This window comes from Rhagoletis pomonella, unplaced genomic scaffold, assembly GCF_013731165.1.
Source record: "Rhagoletis pomonella isolate Grant_MI unplaced genomic scaffold, Rhpom_1.0 Rhpom_scaffold_00005, whole genome shotgun sequence".
Taxonomy (NCBI): domain Eukaryota; kingdom Metazoa; phylum Arthropoda; class Insecta; order Diptera; family Tephritidae; genus Rhagoletis; species Rhagoletis pomonella.
The window spans coordinates 76,979,330-76,994,684 of NW_023458559.1; the positions used below are offsets into that span (position 1 = coordinate 76,979,330).

At 34.5% G+C, this 15,355-nt stretch overlaps 1 protein-coding gene across 1 annotated transcript in view; it reads left to right on the forward strand.

Annotated features, from left to right (window-relative positions):
• LOC118739620 (neuropeptide F receptor) overlaps positions 1–14,542 on the forward strand; it is a 67,590-nt gene extending 53,048 nt beyond the window's left edge. Inside the window, exon 3 of the mRNA XM_036471052.1 lies at positions 12,275–14,542. The gene's annotated coding sequence lies outside the window, so the exon portion shown is untranslated. The remainder of the gene's footprint in view (positions 1–12,274) is intronic.
• Positions 14,543–15,355: the final 813 nt, after the last annotated feature.

Genomic DNA, 15,355 nt, shown 5'->3' on the forward strand with positions numbered 1-15,355 from the left:
CATATGGAGAAGCATCAAGTCGAAAATTAAAAATAAATCCCACTCAGTAACAGCTTTTTCCAAGTATTTCAGCTGGCAAATTGATGATACAAAGGCAAGTAAAATGTCTTTGTGCACGTTTATTGGTAGAATGAGAGAAAAAGCAAGTAGAAGGGAATGTGGAAAATATTATGCAAAGGAAATCTTAATGAAGCATAAGTAAGTATGTGTAAATAACAATACATAGTACATGGAAAGAGCTAACAAATTCAAAATAAGTTTTTTTTTCATATTTAAGTAAGTACATACATAGGTTGATATTGACGAAAATCTTGTCCAGTAAAATGTTTTTCTGAAAATATCAATATCAATTTAAGAATGCCGCTGTATATAATTAAAGTTGGTTTAAGTTACTTTTACATGGCAATTCTGGCAACTGTCTGTCAACTCACCACAATCTTTCGAAAGACAAAAGTTATTCGCAAGACAATTGTCAATTCTGGCAACTACATTGAAAGCTTTTTACTGTCCTTCGAAGAACTAAATGAAGCATCGAGGAGGTCTTAGAGTTATGCTGTTCGCCTTTTAATAATATCCATTATTTTTTTTAATTAAATAATATTAAAAAAATTTACATACTTTTCTTTTTGAAACAATAAAAACTAATATATAAAGGAAATTTTAAAAACAAAATTAAAAAATTAAATGAAAATATAGTATAAATAAATGAAAATATTTTTACAAACTAAACGAAATTAAACAAATAAATATTAAAAGAAAATTAAATTGCAAGAAAATCAAAATAGAAAATAGTAGGTACTTGTAAATTAAGTTAAATTGATTTTTTTTTTAAGCAAAACCTTAAAATTTAAAGAAAATTAAATTAAAAATTACAAAAAACTGAAATTTAAAACAAATATAATAAGATTACATTAAATAAAAACTATAGTTTTTTTTAATAGAAAAGTAAATTAAATACATTTCTGAAAATCTTATGAAACGGAATTTTTTCAAAACAATAAAATCTTTAAAAATAATAAAAAGTCATATAAATATATGCCTTACGAAAGAATTTTTACTATCTTAGCCAGAATTGCCCTGTCAAAAATCCTGTTAATAAATGTGAAATTTGTGAGTGAATATTTTGGTTGCCCTTTCACGCTAAAACAGATATACCTATTTCAATGAAATTTAGAACACAGATAAGGTATCATCATCATGGAATAACATTTAGGATATTTTTTGGGAAGAGTTGCCACCTTTTTAAAAGGATAAAATCAATTTATTTGTAGGTTAAATAAATAATTTCAATTCTATGGATGTCAAACGAAAGGGATCCTAAAACTATTTATTTTGAAATCAATTTATAGAGAGTTGCCATCTATTCAATTTTTGTTTGGGTATCAAACGAGAAAGAATTAAAAAATTAAATATTTTATGCGGAAATGAAATCAACGAGAGTTTTAAGACAACTTTATCTATTTCGAAAACATTCTTAAAGAGTGTTGCCACTTTTTAATATGGGTGCCAAACGAAAGAGGTTTAGGAAGGGTTTTTTCCAAAAATATTTTTGACGAAGATTCCACCTGGTTAGAAATTCCACATCAACAATATATATAATAAAATTTTGTATATTGGCGTCAATCGAGAAAGGTTTAAGAAAGGAAATATTTCTAACGAATATTTCCGCCTGTCTAATACTTCTCCGCGATTTCTAGTTCCTTCTGCTCGTACCTTCTCAGAACTTATCCTTAAAGAAGTCCCTAAAGAAACTAACTGAGAAGGAAGTTTGTTTCCGGTCTCACAAAACGCGACAAGTATGTAACTCAGCGACAATTTTTGTGCCGCAATGGTCTGGTATAATATACAGTGCTACCATTTTTTCCACCGTAAAATATTTCTAAATGTCAAAACACTCCTTGGCTGGCTGAAAATGAAACTATTAGTTTGCATTTCTGTTGCTCTTGAAGGCTTGTTCTGATGAAAATCGAGACTGTTTACACTACGGTCCTATCATCCCTAAGTGACCGTTTGGCTTTCCTTACCGTTCGGGAATGTTTTTCGACTTTGATTAAGTTTTTAGCCAACACACATTTTTTGGGTTTCTTCAAAAGAGTTCATCTTAAAGGCAACTTTAAAGCCGCAGTTATCCAAGTATGAAGTCCTTAAATTTAAATTGTAGCTATACTTAGCATATCGCCAATGGCAACTCTTCAATCCACGCAAATATCAATGATTCGTGGGTGGAACATAGAACTAACCACGCGTCACATTCATCAACAAAACCTCATGTTTACATGTTTTGCTTATACATATGTACATATGTCCACGCTATTGCTGTCATCTTGGTCCTCTTATCAAACACGCAAGCAAGTCCACTGACAGCTTGTTTATTGTGCCATCACAACAGTATTATAATTGCATATGCGTAAATGTGCGCAAATACAAACACACATATTTCCGGAAGAGTATATTTGTGTATGGGTGAGTATTTGTGAAGCACCTCTGCTAAAAATGCGACCGGGTGGCCAGTAATACACTAAACGACATACGAATAGTACCACTTCAGGTCGCTTTATATGGAATAAGCACTTCTATCACATTATGATGCTAATTGTAGCCGTTTATAACCCAAGGTACGCTTTTCTAGGTTAATACCGTTCTCTTCTTTAGTTACGTTAACGAATTCAAAAAAGAAAGCCAGCCGTTTCCTTCCTTCTTTATCTGGACTTTCCATCACAGGTGATGTGTTCTTTGTCCTCTGTCACCACCAGAGTTGGTGTTGATTCCTACGATATGGTTCTCCAATACTGGATTAAGAAATCACAGAAAAGGAGTCGTTTTGCCTGAAACCTGGCTTGGTATCGAACTGATCGAAAAGGTTCTACCCAAGGCGAATTGGCCAAGAGCATCTTGCGAATCCGATGGGCTTGCTGAATGTCATTGTACACAGCAGTATTAGTTTCGCGAATATACTAAGCCAGACATCCCTTCGCATACGAAGCTCCTTTTCGTGTTGTCGAAACCGTTTCTGACAAAAGATACAATTTTCAGCAATTTTTTCTTTCGGCCAAGATCTTCGAGCGAACGTATTTTGGTCTGTCAAAATATTCTGTAGACAGCATCTTTTTTCTCTGCAGCTTAATGAAATCCTTCAGTAGCGGTACATAAGATACGAAAGATGTGGCCCCACTACTCGCATATATCAGTTTGTTGAAGATGGCTGGCTCTGTGTTGATCGATTCTAAACCAAATTAGTATGGAAACATCTCGGAGGTACCACCAAAAAAAATAGATATCGGTTGCATCGTGGTGCAAAGTTATGCGGTAACATAAATGAAAAATAAAAACTACAACCTTCTCCGTTTTTGAAGTCGGTTAAAAAATAACAAACATTTTAACATAAAAATCTTGCATATATTCAACAAGGACCACCATGCACTCTATTTTGCACTATAGTGTATTTACATACATATGCCTGTGCGCTGCCTTTCGTTATTATTCTGTGTCTGTTTGTAGCACGTGTGTTTGTAAGCGCCTTCATCATTCCTCTATCGAATTCATCGCGGTGCAGATTAAGTTGGCTCACATCTCTTTCGCTTTCTCAATGGCTGTCATACGCAAGGATGTACAGTTGTACTCTCTTTCTGTGACTTCTGTCAGTTCGTATTGTCGCTGACAAAAAATAATACAGATATATGAGCATATGTATATTATGTACTTACATACATATGTATGTGTATTGTGGTATATCGCGTGGCGGCGTAAATATAATCAGATGCGGCTTTATGCTTCAGTGGCACAAATCCATAACACACGCCCGCAATCACAAGCGAAAAATCGTAAATTTCTCCTTTCCCGCAACAGCTGCTTTTGTAACCACAAAATACATATGTAAATATGTACTTTGTGGGATCTGCTTTCTGCTCGCTTGCTTGCCTTTTTGATAAAAATTTGTGTCAACGACATTTGGTGCTTCGCGGTGCCGACTCTTGACGACAATGGCGGCGTATTATATTCCTTTTACACAAATTTGATTTGTTTTCTGGCCTGATGTTTGCTCTTTTTTTGCTTATTTATCACTTAGTTATCTGAGAAGAAATATTTATGTATTGAAGAATATAGGTGAAGATTTATGTACATGGGTATGCTTGAGTCGTATTTTAACTCACTTACTAACTTTAGGTAATATGTATGTATGTATGTATGTAAGTATGTGTCTTCATTTGTATAATATATAGATAAAAAGAGCCAAGACAGCCACTGAGCACTAAGTACAATCGATTAAACCATAGCTGTCTATCCGTCCATCCATTTACCACTCTGCTGAGATAACTTAACAAGATAAATTGGTAAATATTGAAAACGGTTAAGGGCCGGTTTCTCAAGTAACCTATAACTTTAAAGCTAACTTTATATTTAGACGTAGCATTAAAAGTTATGATTGTGTCTAAAGTAAAGCATTTTATTATCGGTCTTAAATTGGGTTACAACCCGAAAACATACATACGTCAAAACCTGATAATATAAATGCTTAACTTTGGGCATAGCTTTATTTTTAATTCAACCTTTAAAAATAAAGTGAGCTTTAAAGTTAAAGGATACTTAAGAAAACGGCCCTAAATCCTGAAAAACCCGCCTCGCATAACAATGTTTTGAAATTGCTAACAGCTGAAATACCACAAGTCTGCGAAATTTCGAAAGTGCTAAAAGTGCCTAGATAAGTCGAAATCTAATAATAATCATGCCCATCTCCAGGTATTTGCGAAAGCTGAAACTAATTTAATTAAACTGATATATTCATATTCATAAAGCATGTCGTTTGCCCTTAAATTTAACCTTCCAAACTTTAAACTGTTTACATTCGGTTTGCCAAAGAAAATTTATGTGTACTCACAAGTCGTGAATAATATGTATATATAAATTCGGGCGCTTTTTTATTACAGTTGTCGCTAAATTTAAATTCCTTTGCTAAACCAAAACCGAAATTTTTCATTCATACTCTGGTGAGCGGTCATACGATTATTTATATAAGTACGAGGTATGTAGATATATCACGAGGCAGCTCAAAATATAAACATATGTACTTTTACTCCTACGCCTTTTGCGTATACAATGGCCCAATAATACAAAGCAAATAGCTAGGTTAAAGCGAATATTCTTATTATGGATACTGAAGTGTGAATAGGGTTTAAAAGCATACAATTTTAATCAAATCTTAACTTTATGAATAAGCGAATTATTAACTTTTGTCGTATATTAAAGTGAAGTTAAATTTTCATGCAAGTAATATGAGGAACACCAGCAATCGTAATATATTTGGAATATATTCGTTCTGAACCTCAAATCAGAAATTTGTACTGAAAACATAACGAAAGGTAAGGCAGAAGGGTTCCTCCGCCTCAAACTTTTCAAGATAGTAAAGGCAAATAGGGTTGCCATGTTTGCCGATCAAAGTCTGATGCTAGTGCCACGAAAAATGACCAGTCAGCAATGTCATAAGTCTTCTGCAATCCCATCTACTCAATGAGAGATGATTCCTAGCTAAACCTTCCCAAATTGAGGACAATGAACAACAGCGATGATGGGAGTGCTATAATTGGTTGCTGCACCAGGGCCCAGCTAGCTTTGCGAGACCTTTTTGTATTAGCCCTGCCTTCGCTTTATCGACACAAAAGTGGAATTGGCCTTCTCCATGTCATCATCTCATTTCGAGAGAACATTGTTGCAGACAGTAAGAGCCAAAGCAAGAATCACCCTATCATCTTGCAAACACCGTCTTGGATGAACATTCTCCGAACAGGCAAACGAAAGGCGGCTAGCGGAACCCACATGTTGGCCTACTAAGCAGATCACTAATCTCAATTAACCGTCCCGCTATCAGCACAGTAGCAATCATTGGATTCTGTCTAGTGGGATCAAACTCTAAGCGATTGGGTTACTCTACAAATGATTTCTTTAATAGCTGCACGGACGGAAAAGAGGTGGAAAGTATCGAGCACTCCCTCTGTCACTGCCCTGCCCTGGCAAAATTGAGTTTTAAAGTGCTTGGCTGATCTGAACCAGCATAGTCAAAGCTAAGTAATAAATTAAAACAAGTAAGAGCAGCGCTGTCTTCGGCTATGCCGAAGGCTTCATACCTTTCATGAACATCTGCAAATTTTACTTTGACAGATTACTGCTTTTGAATACATCTGCATACATCGATAGAGGAGTTACATACTTATATAAAAAATCGCATCTAAACAATCAGAGGTATGGAAGATATACTTTATATGACACCAATCTAAGTGATTTTCACCGCTATGTGATCGGTATGTAAACCGGTAACACAATTTATTGGGTTTAGTTTCGTACATAAGGGAGATATATGGCAAAAACTGGTATCTTAACAATCAGTGCTATAGGAGATAAAGCTTATACAGCATAGATTTTGACGATTTTCTCAGTAGACTTTGTATTATTATTTATAAAATATCTTACGAAATTTATCGGTTTTAGCTGTACAAATAAAGGAGTTTTCACTGTAAGTATTTTGTTAATAATGAGTGAAAATGGTGCGAAATTTCATGTTCCTAGCTGAATAAATGGAGGAGTTATGATAAAAGACCTCATATCTGAACAATCAGTTGTATGGGGTCTGCAGGTTATAGTGACCCGATCTTTGTTATTTTCGCTGTAAGTCTTCTGTTGATAATGAGTGAAAACAGCGCGAAATTTCATGGTCCTAGCTACATAAATGGATGAATTATAACGAAAAATCTCATATCTGAACAATCAGTTGTATGGGAGCTATATGTTATAGTGGTCCGATTCTTCCGGTTCCGACAAATGATTAATACATTATAAAAATACACCCACCTACCAAATTTGATCCGGATATCTCGAAAACTGAGAGACTAGATTGCATACAAACAGACAGACAGACGGACAGACGGACATGGCTAAATCAACTCAGCTCGACGTTCTGATCATATAAGTATACATTTTCATGGGTCTATCTCTTTTTGTTCTGGTACTTACAAACATCGGACCAAAGTTATAATACCATTTCATGCTCATGAAAGGTATAATTACCAAAAAAAAGCCTAAAAGCCTTTCATTTTAGTTAATTTTATGTTGCTCCGAATACTTTCAAAAATCTGCGATGTCGGGTTTTCATACAAGAAATTTATCTCCAATATCATTCCCTATTTCGCGTTTTATATTAATTAATTAATAATTAATAAATATTATCCAAAGTACCCAAACAAGTTCTACTTCTACTTCTATACGAATCGATAAAAAAGGGTGCCCAAGCTGTATGACGCTAGGTTAGTCATTATTTTGAACCCACACTTGTTTTGAATTTTACCCTAATTGTTTAATGTTTGTTGTGTTGTCATTAATCACGCGCCTGTGCTGTTTCGCATTGCGTATACGCACCGTTGTTCTCATTATGATGAAGTGGCTCGCAGCAACATTTGTCATTGTATTGTTTGGCAGCAGCGAGTGAGGGAATACAGCAGGCACTGGTCATGCGGCACCTTACAAGCAATGATGTCTGTTCAAATAAATGTTAAGTGAACCCGGAGCTTGTTATGGATTCAATTGTGCTGTTGTTTGTTAACGGCGCATTGTGTTCTTGTTAAATTATTTCTATTCATAGCCACATTATACATACATATGTATTTAGGCACATAAAAATTAAGGTACCATATTTTAATTTAATTTTTAGCTTTGCACTCAATGTCCATTAATTTTTGTCGGTTGTTAGGCTTTTGTATGGGCGGGTCGAAGATGCTCCTTCGGGTGTGCTTATGCCAAATTAAGTAGGATTATGCTTCCCCTTTCGCTATTTTGAATATATTTTAATGGAAGAATTTTGTGCTTCGTAATATGAAAAATCAGTCGCTTGTTATGGGCCTTAGATAGGGCACGCTTCTGCAGAACGTAAATTTTATTTTAAACACCGATTTAAAAATATTTCAATTATGCATACAATAATATCAAGTTTTAGTTAAAATACACTCAACCCAAAAAGGCAACCGCTGGTGGTAGACTATTGTCAAGAGAAAGACAATTATATTGCATACAAATTTTCAATCGCATATCAAAGAAAACAACTCATTACACGTCGATGTAGCTTAATTTGCTGACTGACAGATTAACTTTGCAAAAATTTGTAAAACACATTTTTCAGGTTTTCGATTTAAAACTTTGTCCACGACAATCCTTACTGCAAAACTAGCATTTCTGAGCTTATAAAACGTAAATAAGTGGGCTGAACTAAAAACAATGGTGATATTCAAGCAAGTGGCCAGGCAGTCTGGCAAAAGAGCAAATCAGCTCAAGGAACGACTGTTGCCAACACTCGTCGCTTGAGCTCATTTGCTCTTCTGCCAGAGTGCCAGGCCACTTGCTCAATTTGGTGAATACCACTTATATATTTCAGGCCAGCATAAACGTACACACGCATGCACATATCGGCAGGCATCTGCATGAAGGCATTAACGTCAGACCGGATAAGTGTCCGCTGCTGCACTATTGACACATTGACATATTTCCAGTGGTGTTTTTATTACGTAGAGCAGTCGTCATTATCACTGAAGTCTGCCTATTATTACCAAAAATGTCTGATGCCTTCAATAGGCATTGAATTTTGGTGATTGCAAATTGGTTTGAAAACCCGAAACTCCAACTAAAATGCGATGCCATCGTGCCAGTAATGTCTATTATGTTGACTAAGCAGACTGCGAAAAAAATTGTCTGGCAATCAGTTAGTTTATGGTTAACCATATCAATCAATTGACAATTCGGGTGAGGCTGATATCAGTTCTGCGATCGCGGTGTGAAAACTCGTAAACATTTTTGGCTTAATGGACATAATCCCACTTGCCACATTTGGAGTGAAGAAAATATCCGAAAAATACACGATGTACCACTGCATTCACAAAAACTCACGTGGTATGCATGAATAGCCGATAGAATCGTTGGTCTTTGCATACTTAATTAAAAATGAGAGCGTCGAGTACATAGCCGTAACTGGGGCATTGAGATCCTGCCCTTCAGAAGCACTGAATGTCGTCCTCAATATGATTCTGCTTGATCTATGCCTAAAAGAAATCGCGACTTACTCAGCTTTAAGACTCAGGGAGTCTGGGCTGCTTCTATACACAGACGGATCCAAGATGGACTTCGGTGTGGGGGCAGGAGTATATTCCGAGGAGCTTGGTGTCAATCTGTCCCTGCGACTGGCGAACCATGCTAGCATATTTCAGGGCAGAAGTCCTGGGTATATGTGAGGCCGGTAGGTTACTAAATAACAGTGCTACTAGAAAAGTAAAAGCAGTGTTTTACTCAAACAGCCAGGCGGCGATGCAGCGTCTCAGTCAATGTCTATCTCTCTTGTCTGGGTTCCCGGCCATAAAAATATAGAAGACAACAAGAGAGCAAACGAACTGGCCAAGGCTTGTTTGGATGAATCGTTAGCGGTGGTACTCGGATAACCCCTCAGACAAGTACAAGCAGAGGTACACTTGCACTTTCTGAAACTGGCAAGGAGGAGGTGGTCAGAGATTCAGACTTGAAAGATAGCACGTGAGCTTTGGCCTGACTATAGCAGAAAAAGAATAGCAGAGCTGCTAAGTAGGTCGAGGGTAGATGTATTTAGGATTGTAGCGACTATCACCGGCCACTAACCGATAGGAGAGCATGCCTATCGAATAGGACTCCCATAAAATGATACATGCCGCAGCTGCCGGATAGAGGGCAGCGAGGAAGCGGTATTCCATTTTCTGTGTGAATGCCCAGGGCTGGCTTCCTTAAGGCATAAAGCTTTCGGGAAACACACAATTCGGCAGTTAGAGGATTTATCCAGGGCTAAAATAAGCGATATGCACAAATTTAGAAACGGGTCAAAGTGGTTTGTTTGAACTGCACAAATGCTTGACGATAGAATAAAATTGTCCGGGATAAGTGCAACAAAATGGTGCTACTATGCGCAAATTGATTCTCGAGGATAACTTGGGAGGCACTACAACCAACCAACCAACATAGCCGTCAATTGCGAACGCCAGCGAGCCAAATTGGGAATTATTTCATGCCCGAATTTAATTAAATATTGGCTGAGTAACTGTTTATGCAACAGAGCGACTTTTTAAATAAATATTTGGTGAACGTACGATTTCACGCTACTACGGAATTACGCAGTCCTATTGGTTTATGCAAATAAACCGCCAACTTAGGAAGCCTTCGAATAAAATAACGTATGATTCCGTTGCTTGAAAATATTGTCGAAAATTGGATTTCCTGAATGCGCTTCATCCACTCGTCGCAGTTGACATCGCCAAGATGGCTGATACCACGATTACTGGGCGCGCAGAAAATCGCTTGTGGCAAGGGCTGTGTAGCATTCTTGCCCAAACCAAAGATCGCCCGAGTCCATGGCTGCAATTTCGGGCCACGAACAATCGTTTATAATGTCCCTGTAGCGCTTACCGTTAACCGAAATGCCAATGATGCCACCGTTCCAAAATCCGCACCAAACTGTCTCTATCTGAGGCGGCATTGGCTTCTCGACGATCACGTTATTTCACGGGTTTCCGGTCCACGGTGAGAAAATCAACTTTTCATGGAAGGGTTAAAATCACTCAACCCAGTTATGGGTAGCAATTAGTTGGATTTTTGTGATTTCAATTAGATTCGCAAAAACAAAAATAAATGGTTGAACGAATTAAGAAAGGAAGCTTTGTTTTTATATACGTATGTAAATATGAAAATATTAAACAGCAGCTAACAAGTCTTGTTTAGTGTTTGGCCGAACTTCTCCTCCAATTTCCAATTTCCGTCTTGATGATGCCACACAAATAAAGGAACCTTATACGGCTTAAGAACGGTAGGTAGGTGTTTTTTGTTGGAAGTAGTTCAGAAATCAAACTTGGGTACTACCGAGTGACAGAACGCACATTTAACCGCTCGACTGCAGCGGCCACAAATACTCGTAGATTTACGCGTACATGAATTTGCTTTTTTCACTTGACTTAGTACTCTTCATTAAATTAATTACGGTCTACGGCTTAAGGTCGACAGACTTCAAAAGAACAAAATGACCAAATGCTGTCGTTCCAATGACCGCAAAGTTTTTTGATCTTTAAATTTGAATAAGTAGGTAAAAAACAATGCACTAAAGAAAGGTCAGCGTAATTTTGCTATTAATATTATACACATTTGTTTTGTTTAAAAAGGAAAGAAAATTAAACAGAAATGGCACAATGGTGGTTATTCATTTTGTTACACCACAGGATGTGCGAGTTGTAAAAGCAGTAAAAGACTTTAATAAAGTATTTAATAAAAATTAATGCTGCAGAAATTCTTTTGAAAATTATGACATGAGAGATGTGAACGATGTCTCGTTTCTTCGCATATTTATACAGAAATTAAAATTATTTACATATACTTACGCCCTTTAACCCTATTAGAACCAAAAACATACAAATATAACCTCAAGATTTAAATTGTAAAATGTGAGTTATTGATGTTTAAGCAAACGAATTCTTAAAATAAAAATAAAAAAAATAATATAAAAAGTAGTTTTCTCTTAAATATTTTCCTTAATTTCAACTAAAAACTATCTTTTTTCAACTATTTTATTCTACAACTTTTTTCTTTAATCTCATAATTTTTGCTAAAAAAAAAACTTTGGGGGGTTTTTAAAGTAGTTTTTTAAAAAAAAAAATATTTTACAAAATTCTTTCTGCTTACACTATTTCTTTCTTGAGACATCTTAAATTAGTTTTTCCCAAAAAATAATTTTTTGGAAAAAATTACTTATTAAATGCCCTCAAATTTCTATACTAAAAATAATTTTATTGTAAATTTTATTCCCAATTTTTTTTTTCAGAAATAAATAACTTTTACTCAAAAAATATTTTCCAAACTTTTTCGAATGTTTGGAAAATTACGTTTTTCCGTCAAATTATTTTTTCCAAAAAAATTCTTAAAAACCCATATTTTCTAAAACATTAAACTTTTCTAACAAAATTAAGTTAAATCGTCTTTCTAACATTGATAGAAAAAAATTTTCATAAATTTCTGGATCATTATACCTAAATGAATATCAGGCCCATTCAAAAAGTAAAAAAAATATATAAAACATTTAAAATTCTACACGATTTTCCTACAAATAAGTGGGAAATATGTATCCTTTGGAGCTGAAAGGTTTAAAAAAATAGCAGTAGCTTTATTGTATTTTCTTACACTATTGAATTCTACTTATTTGACAAATTTCTTTGTTTTTTTCTTAATTTCATTGCAGGTAATTGAGACGCACTTCTAAAATCTGGAAAACGGCTTGCCCGCCACATATGTATAGGCTATCAAATACTATTATATATATAGTTATATATTAACAAACAAGTTAAGGTGAAAGTTAAATTTTTATAATTAGTAATTAAACTTAAGTATAAACTAATAGATTTGTGTCAGTGAATTTTAGTAAATAAGAAATAATTGCAAAAGAGTTTGAAAAGCAACACAGTTAGCTTGGAATCGCTAATTTTGGTACTAATACTAAAAATGCTAAAAATTCTGTGTTCTATAAACACGCATAGGCGCAAAGTATTTCCAAAATATTACACTCTTTCGTCATAGATTAAAATATTTAAGAAATAATTTTTTGTTTTAAGTACACACACAAATCAGCCAAGCTTTTCGCTTCCTTGCCGTTTTTTTTTTACTTTTTGCTTCAAGCTGGTGCGTATAGCCTAACCATTGCTGTTTAAACTTTAGACTTCTACCTCCTTAAAAGTTGTTTTAAGTACTCGCAGCAACTTATATTTTTACGTTTTTCTGAAAGAGGCGCAAAAATGGTTTCTAGTGGCATTCAATTTAAGTCTCATTCTAGCGCCTAAAATTATGTTTCTATATTTTTCTTTGTTTCTGTCATTTTTCAATTATTTTCCGCACTTCACAAGCCAAGCAATCAACCCTTCTTGACGCATGAGGGCGCACGTACTTTTCAATTGTGACAGGTTTAATTGCTTTGCCACAGCACTCTTGGCACCGCCGCCTATGCATATGCAACAAATGTGACAAGCGCGCAATTGCGAAATTTAAAATATGAGTACAATACAAACACACGCGCATTCAAGTGAAGTAGTATTTGTAGAGCAATTACGCTTAGAGGAAGGGAGAGAAAAACGTATGAGAACAATTAAAAAATACATATGAATTTTACAAAAGCTACAAACAAATACAATTCTTTGAGTGCTGTACTCGTTGCTTTAAGTGCATGCACGCTTGCATACTTTTCGGGGTGTACGTTACGTGCGACATTATTCTTTTTTATTTGTTAACCAGTCAAATTGTCAAATATTTTGCTGTCTAATTCAACTAACTGTGTTGCGTATGCTGAAATGGGTTTTGCAATAGAAATGCAAAAAACAACACAATATTTTAATGATAAACAAAATCTATTTTTAAGCGTAATATTAAGTAGCAGAGAAATGTGTGTAAAATTGTGTATTTAAAATGTGTTCGCTTGTAGCCGCAAGGTATTAAAACTGTAGTTAGATTTCTACCAAATACATTGAAAACTTTGGCGCGCGTTCAGCCTAAAAGTTGCAAAATAGCGTACAAAATGAGCCCCAACTTTGGTGGTTTAAAATAAATGCATAATACAAAAATTTACAAAAAAAACACAACCTAATTTATACTGCAACTCAAACTGAAAATCCACACAAAAAAAAAAAAAATTGTTCGCAACTACCTGGTCACACTTGAATGCATTCAATATTAAGCTGCCAAATTATTAACGTACATATATTTGCATACTTTTAGGCTTCGGCGTATATGAATATGTACTATATGTATGCACTTGTAAATATGCAACAGTCAAGGACACAACTAAACTTATTTTAGCTGGAGTTAGTTAATTAGAGATACATAATATAATGTTTATATATAAATATTCGCGAGTAGAAATTTGTGTATTTTGGGAAAGTCAATACTCATGAAGCATTAGCATAAATTATTAAAATAATATGTATGCTTAGAAAAGCTTTTAGGCGCAACAAAATGCATTATGGTTTTAATTGTGAACTTAGGTTATTTATATAGGTTTCATATATCGATAAATTAGAAATTAAAAATGGCTGTTATGTAAACAAAATGCATGGAAATACATCAGATTTAAGCCGCTTATTTAATAATAGTGCAATTAAGCAGTAAGTATAGCTTGATTGTGAGGTGATGTGAGGCAGCATTTTAGGCGTACCCATATTTTATACAAATATTGGCGGCCAATGAGAAAAAAAAAATTACAAAACAAAATTCATGAAAGCGTTGCCCAAAAGTAGGCAAGTTATTCGTTCGAGCAAGAAATATGGGGGAGCTGCAGAGCAGGCATTTAAAGATAATGCTTGGAAAATGAGTTTATGAGATTTTTATATAAAACGTAAGCCGAAAAGTAGGCTTCAAAATATTTAGATATTAAAATAATTTTTGCTTTTGCTGTTATAATTATGCTTTTACTTTATTAAAAAAAAAAAGTTTTAATAAAAAACGAAAGTGACTTTAATTTTGCGCCAATAAATTATGCTTGCTTTTTTTTTAATATCATTATATATAATAGTTGCATACTTTTACGCTGTGGTTTTATATTTATGCCAAAAAAATGCTGTTTAGTATAGACTTAAGCGCAGTTTTTAATATAAAACATCTTCAACAGAGTGCGAGCGCCTAAATGTATGTAGTAGCTGTTGGCAGTAAAAACTGCAATTAATGTGAGATTTAGTACGAGTTGGCGACGCGTGCGACAAAAACAAAACAAATTCGAAACACACGAAGCAATCAATATGCTCACGAAACTGTGGGCCAAATTGAGTAAAACTGCGTTTTTAGTTTTTCTCTTTGACGCCAGCATTTTGAAGGACTTTCTGATTTCAAAATTATTTAAATAATTTGGTGGTTTCCAAATGAAAGCAAAAATTCTGTAGGATTAAAAAAATTTAAATTTTTTTGTTCACAAGGACAAATAGGTATTGAAAATGCCCTTTTAATTAATTATTAATTATTTTTTAAGCTTATAAAGTTAGAAGGATTAGATTCGAGGATGTGGTCGTGTGTACATATATTAATCCTTAACATAAAATTTTTTCAAAAAAAAATTATTGCAAAACTTCAAGGTAATTAAAGGATAAAGTTTTAAGACATTTTCAGTACCGAATCGTCCCTATGCATCAAAAAAAAATCGATAGGCGTTAATTCTACTACGTTTTCTCTTTAATTTGTCTGATACCCATACTTTCTACAATGCACTAAATTTTTTAAAATAATTTTTTGAAATAATATTATTAAAAATTTCAAAGTCTTTAAAAAAAACCTGCCGTCACAGTGA